Below are 6,566 nucleotides of genomic sequence, written 5' to 3' on the forward strand. Positions count from 1 at the left end.
ATGGCTCATCATGAACTGCAAAGGCAGAAACCATTTCTATTTCATCTCACCAGATGGTCCGTTTCTGAGAGCAAGGATTGTGTCTGTGTCTTGTCTCCCCAGTGCCCAGTGCATTGTTTGACACAGAGAAATGTTTTATGAAGAATAAATGTCTTCCTTTATTGTCTTCTTCATCCACTGTCATATTGTCAACTCTCAAGAAATTTTATTTTGCATAAGCTACTAATTAATCTATCTACGTTTTTTTCAGCACAGTTAGTTTTCTAATAAAAAACAGACCTCAGTAATATTCGAACAGTTTTTCATCCACTGTGAATCAAAAGAGAAGCAACAATGAAGAGTTGATTCTTGAAAAGAGGGAGGAGGTTTCGGTGAATTGCTCTCAGCAAAAAATGAAAGAGCTTTTGAAACTGAACTCATATGCCTGGAGCACATGTGAGTCTGGTTTATAAAGGCATGATAGAATGATTATTAGCAATATGACTACCACTCCTGATGGGCATTGTATTATTCATATTATATCATAAAAATTCATGATACACAGCAACAGACAGTCACCTAGGCAATCGAGCAGAGCTTTTACTAAGTGGGAGAAGAATTTAAGGTGCTTTGCTCTGTTTCTGACCTGAACTCTGTAACAGCAAAAGGCCTCATTCCTTGTATAGCTCATTACATGTACTCTGAGATGTCTCAGTCCTGCCCAGGAAAGAATCCACTCACTGTATGAAAATGTTTTTAAGTCTCTTTGTTTTGTTCTGAAAATAGTTTACCAGGCTTTCGACCAGCAAACCAGTAAGGATTATTGCACAGTTCTTTTGTTTTTTTTTCTGTTTTGTAATACTTGTTGCATCAGTTAAAAAGAGGAATGCCAATATATTACTACTTAACTCCTTCAGATTAGCTGTTAGAGAGATAAGGGTGATGAATGGTGCTTAGCTCCAAATGGTAAAATTGACCTAGTTAAACTACCAGATAGAGCAGGCAGATTTATCAACTCTTCTCTAAAATAAATATTTGGGAGTATATGACAAGTACGTATAACTGATTCTATCCAAACCTCAGAATAAGAATTCCATTATAAGTTGCAATAAATATTGAAAGAAGATGTGTCCTTCTTTTGAAAGACCCCATTTGAGGAAAATAGAAAATATTTCTATTTTAAGAGGAAACTCTTATTTTATAACATGTCCAAACTGTATGGGCACACACTGTGGAATTTGAAAAAACATTTCGAATATACAGCAATTGAGATTTGCTAACAGTAGAGCTCTATCAAACCTGAGCCTTGGTGTAAATTATTCATTCATATCGAAAACTCTTGCTATTTTCCTTTTCCCAATATGGTGAACTGTAACTTCTGTGACTTAATTTAGTATAGCAGAATTTTAAAATGAAAAGTTTACTGCTGCAGGAGTTCTCGTTGTGGCACAGTGGTTAATGAATCTGACTAGGAACCACGAGGTTGCAGGTTCAATCCCTGGCCTTGCTCAGTGGGTTGAGGATCTGTCATTGCCATGAGCTGTGGTGTAGGTTGGAGACACGGCTCAGATCCTGCATTGCTGTGGCTGTGGTGTAGGCCGGTGGCTACAGCTCTGATTTGACCCCTAGCCTGGGAACCTCCATACGCCACGGGAACAACCCTAGAAAAAGCAAAAAGACAAAAAAAAAAAAAAAAAAAGTTTACTGCTGTAATAATATGACTAAGAATATCCTGAACTTAAACATTGGTGGTTTAATCCAAAGAAAGTGAATAGGCATGAAAGGTGAAGCATGAAATATTTGAATAGTGTAGTTTCAAAAGTTTCTAATTTAAATGGTGTGCTTTTGCCATTCCTTTCTTTACTTTTTCCTCAACAGTAAATCATTACATTGTATTTTATACAAATTATCCAATGTAGAGCAGGGGAAAGCAGAAAGAATGTGAAGAGAGGGAGACCATTTGTTGGTAGCATGATCTGATCTGATTTAACGGAGTAGGAGGACATTGTAAGAAAACCACACAGCATAGGCAAACCAAACTTGGAATAAATCTAATAATAGAGATATCTCCCAATGAGCATTTCCATCTAGACAAAACATTTTTTTTTTAAAGATGGTCATTATCTCTTTAATAAGAGATTATAGTCATGTAAGCAATAGAAAAGCAAAGCTGGGAGTTCCTGTTGTGGTGCAGCGGAAACAAATCTGACTAGTATCCGTGAGGATGTGGGTTCAAATCCCGGCCTTGCTCAGTAGGTTAAGGATCTGGCGTTGCCATGAGCTGTGGTGTAGGTCGCAGACAAGACTCCGATCTGGCGTTGCTGTGGCTGTGGTGTAGGAGGGCAGCTGTAGCTCCGATTCCACCCCTAGCCTAGGAACTTCCATATGCCGCTGGTGCAGCCCTAAAAAAAGCAAAAAAGAAGAAAGAAAGAAAGAAAAGCTATTGGATTTGGTTAAGCCTGAAAATAAATTTTTGGAATGTCTCAAGAAAAAAGGAAGGAAAAAAGTTTCTTTTTTTTTTTTTTTTTTTCATTTCACTTCAATAGCACCCGTTTTTCACTGACCCCTACTAGAGAAATGATACCCAGACTTCCCTTCACGGTCAGTGTGAGGCATCGTGCAGTAGTCAGAAAAACCAGTCATGACTGGGTTTATGGCAGGTCTTCAGTTCACAAAGAGCACAAGCCTGAACAAGCCAATGTGAGTCACTTCGTGAGGTTGTATCATAATAATATTACCGTAAAGATTTCTGGGTGAATGGCCTCTGTGGACTCTAAAATATCCCTATAAGTGATCCAAACTGTATGCTAGACATTTCCTGAAAGTTTTGTTAAGTCATTGTAAGTAAGGCATACTCTATAATTTTCTCAGAGTACATTGTGCATTTAGTTGTAAAATGTCAAAAGTACATTTTATAGCAAAAAGAAAGCAATAAAATAAAACCTTCAAAAATGCAATGTAAATTTTTCAGAATGAGAAAGTAATTCAACGTAAATGTGTTACAGAGTGAGAAACTTTTTCTGTGGACATTGGTTCTTTTTTTGGTTTTTTGCCTTTTGTTTTTTTAGGGCTGCACCTGAGGCATATAGAAATTCTCAGGCTAGGAGTTGAATCGGAGCTATAGCTGCTGGCCTACACCACAGCCACAGCCACGAGGGATCCAAGCCATGTCTGCAACCTTCACCACAGTTCACAGCAATGCCAGAACCTTAACCCACTGGAATAGTGTCCAGGAGGCCAGGGATTGAACCCAAGTCCTCCTGGATACTAGTTGGGTTCATTAACCACTGAGCCACAAGAGGACCTCCTGGATACTGATTCTGCTAGAGGAGAAAAGAAGAGGCCAACAGCGTGGTTATCTGTAAGGAGTTTTATAGTAGTTGCACTAAATTGAGTCCCTGATTTATTCTGTGTCACTGGGCAGATCTCATCCTAATCTCTTTTTGTCTTCATTTTCTCAACTATAAAAGGGGTAAAAATACCAACCTGTCTCAGAGGGGTGTGGTGAGAATTAATTAAGGCCCATAAAGAGTTTCAAAAGCCAAAGATGAAAGACACTATATACTAAGTGTTTTGCAGTTGATGGAAATTAAAAGGCATTTATTGTTTTTTGTTTTGTTTTGTTTTGTTTGTCTTTTTTGTTTTTTGGGGGCCACACCCGCGGCATATGGAGGTTCGCAGGCTAGGGGTCAAATCGGAGCTGTAGCCGCCGGCCTACACCACAGCCGCAGCAATGGGGGATCCCAGCCGCGTCTGTGATCTACCCCACAACTCGCCTCAATGCTGGATCTTTAACCCACTGTGCAAGGCCAGGGATGGAACCCGAAACCTCATGGTTCCTAGTCGGATTCGTTTCCACAATGGGAACTCCAAAAGGCATTTATTGTTGACAAAATTCTGAAGTATCTGAACTTTGAAATAAGAATTCTGAAACAAGAATATACTTTCCTAGATTTATGTAACTTGAATTTATGAGTAGACCCGTAAGTATGTTTTATTTAGGTGTTCTACATTTAATTTTTCAACCTAGGCTAAGCAAAGAATTGAAGAGAATACTAGTTTGGAAAAAGTTATTATAGCCAGTTAGAATTTTTATTTTTTTATTTTTATTAATTAATTAATTTTTTGCCTTTTTGCCATTTCTTGGGCTGCACCCGCAGCATATGGAGGTTCCCAGGCTAGGGATCGAATCAGAGCTGTAGCCACTGGCCTACGCCAGAGCCACAGCAACGCGGGATCCGAGCCACGTCTGCGACCTACACCACAGCTCACGGCAACACCGGATCCTTAACCCACTGAGCAAGGGCAGGGACCGAACCCGCAACCTCATGGTTCCTAGTCGGATTCATTAACCACTGAGCCACAACGGGAACTCCTAGCCAGTTAGAATTTTAAACAATATTTCATTTGCTTTTTGTTTTACCTCTGTATGTCATCAATAAGCTAATCCCAAGAATGACCAAATCTGGAAGAGCTTCTTGGGGATACATGAACGAACGAAACATTGAATGTTAACCACCATTTAGCATCAAGGTAACAATGATTCAGCTTTGAATAAAAATAATATTAAATTCTGACATTTAGTCAGAAATAGGAAGAGTCTTTAAAGGAAATACTCTTCTCTAAATGCCCAAGTTTAGGAACCAACAGAAAGAGAATTTGAAAATAGCATTTTTATTTTCAGAAATATGACTCCTATGTACCCCCTTCCCCATCACATGTTGAGTTTCTTAGATGCCACATGAGTAACATGAAAACAAAACCCTGTGATGAATCAGTTACCTCTATGTTCTGTAATAGGAGAAAAAAATTGTTGCCTACTTTTAGATGAAACAAAATAGTGTCTCATACCTAATTGGTAAACTAATAGGTAGTGCTAAGTAAATGAACAGTTTCACCCTTTGAAATACCACTAAGTTTATCAGTAGTTTGTAAATGATAACAACCAGAGTCAATAGATTCTTGAGGTATTATTTCCTAATTAAATAATTCTCAATTGGATGAATCTTGGATGACATAAATTAGCAATGAAACTGCTATACCTCAGAGTTCTCTCTTTCTTAGGCATTTAAAAATGTAGTATGAGTTTTTAGTGACAGTCTTTCCTTAGGCCAGCTCATGGGAACAATTCATTACTGATGTTTATTTTGCTTTGGGTTGGGCTGTAAAACTACTCTACAATAACATAACTTAGGAGGTTGTTATTTTAGAATTATTATATCCTATGCTGGTTGTGGTCAGGAAAAAGACAGACTGGAAAACAAGTTGTGTATCTTAAAACATTTACTGTTGCCATTAAAAGGAAAAAAAGATTTAGTTTCTCTCCAGTTGCAATTTCATTAATGGTCCACTTCATATAATTTTTTGTTGTTGTTAATATACACTTATCCTTTATTCCAAATTTTGAAGGTAAATATTAACTGTCAAGGTTGATAGCTATGCAGTTAACCAGCTTAATTTTGGCTGGAAGATGTATGATTCAGTGCTGTCTTGTGTCTGATAAGTGGGCAAAGTGCTGTGTTTAAAATGGCTCTGTCCCAGAGGGCGAATCTTATGGGTTTCACTACCCAGCCCACTAGAAAAAAATAAAAGTCATGGAGGTTATAGCTGAGTACTGACTGAGCTTATAACTAGATTTTCTCGCTAGTGTAACAAAAATGGTTTTCATTTTTCACATTGTTAAATTTAAAATTTCAAGGATTTTCAGACATGAGGAGGTATTGTCCAAGTTATCTTTCGGTTTAGTTATTATTATTTTTTTTTTGCGTCTCGATACTTAAAAGGCTCCGTAATAAAGAAATACCATATTTTTGTTTGGCTCAGCATCTGATTCTTTTTGCAATCACAGTTCTGTATTCTGTGAAATAAAAATATTCCTCCTTTCCCTGGGCCTGTTACATACTATCTCTTTTAGTTGACAGAAATAAGCTGTTTTCATCTCCAATGACTGAGTCAGCAATTACTTTGCAGATTCCTCTGCCCAAAGAGTATCTAAAAATGTTTCTCTGTTTTTTTTGCTACATATTACGCAAGAGTAAAAGCAAGTCTTTTTTATTCTTTTCGATGTCTGCCTGTTATATTTCATTAGACAATCGGACAATGTTTATTAGAATATCATCCAGGACTTTGTAAAGAAAAACTAAGCATTCCATTTAAGACAGTTTAACAAAGGCATACTCAGAGTGTTTCACCTGAGGAGGAGGAGGGTGGATAAGCAAAAGCTCTCTGTCCTCAAGAGGCAGCACAGGATGTGTCTCATCAGTTTGATAAAATGACCAGATGTAATACAGTAGACTATAAAATGCTACGGCCCAAACAAATGCAACAAATGCAATCCACACTCTGAACAGAATGTAATTTTTATTTATTTATTTATTTATTTATTTATTTTGCTTTTTAGGGCCGCACCCACGGCATATGGAAGTTCCCAGGCTAGGAGTCGAATCGTCAAATCAGAGCTGTAGCCACCGGCCTACACCACAGCCACAGCAAGGCCAGATTCAAGCCGCGTCTGCAACCTCTACCCAGCTCACGATAATACCGGATCCTTAACCCACTGAACGAGGCCAGGGATTGAACCCAAATCC

The sequence above is a fragment of the Sus scrofa genome, chromosome 8 (genome assembly GCF_054392235.1).
Source record: "Sus scrofa isolate SSC_HxYL_T2T_F1_AM1 chromosome 8, Sscrofa_HxYL_maternal_Yorkshire_Landrace_v2.0, whole genome shotgun sequence".
Classification (NCBI taxonomy): domain Eukaryota; kingdom Metazoa; phylum Chordata; class Mammalia; order Artiodactyla; family Suidae; genus Sus; species Sus scrofa.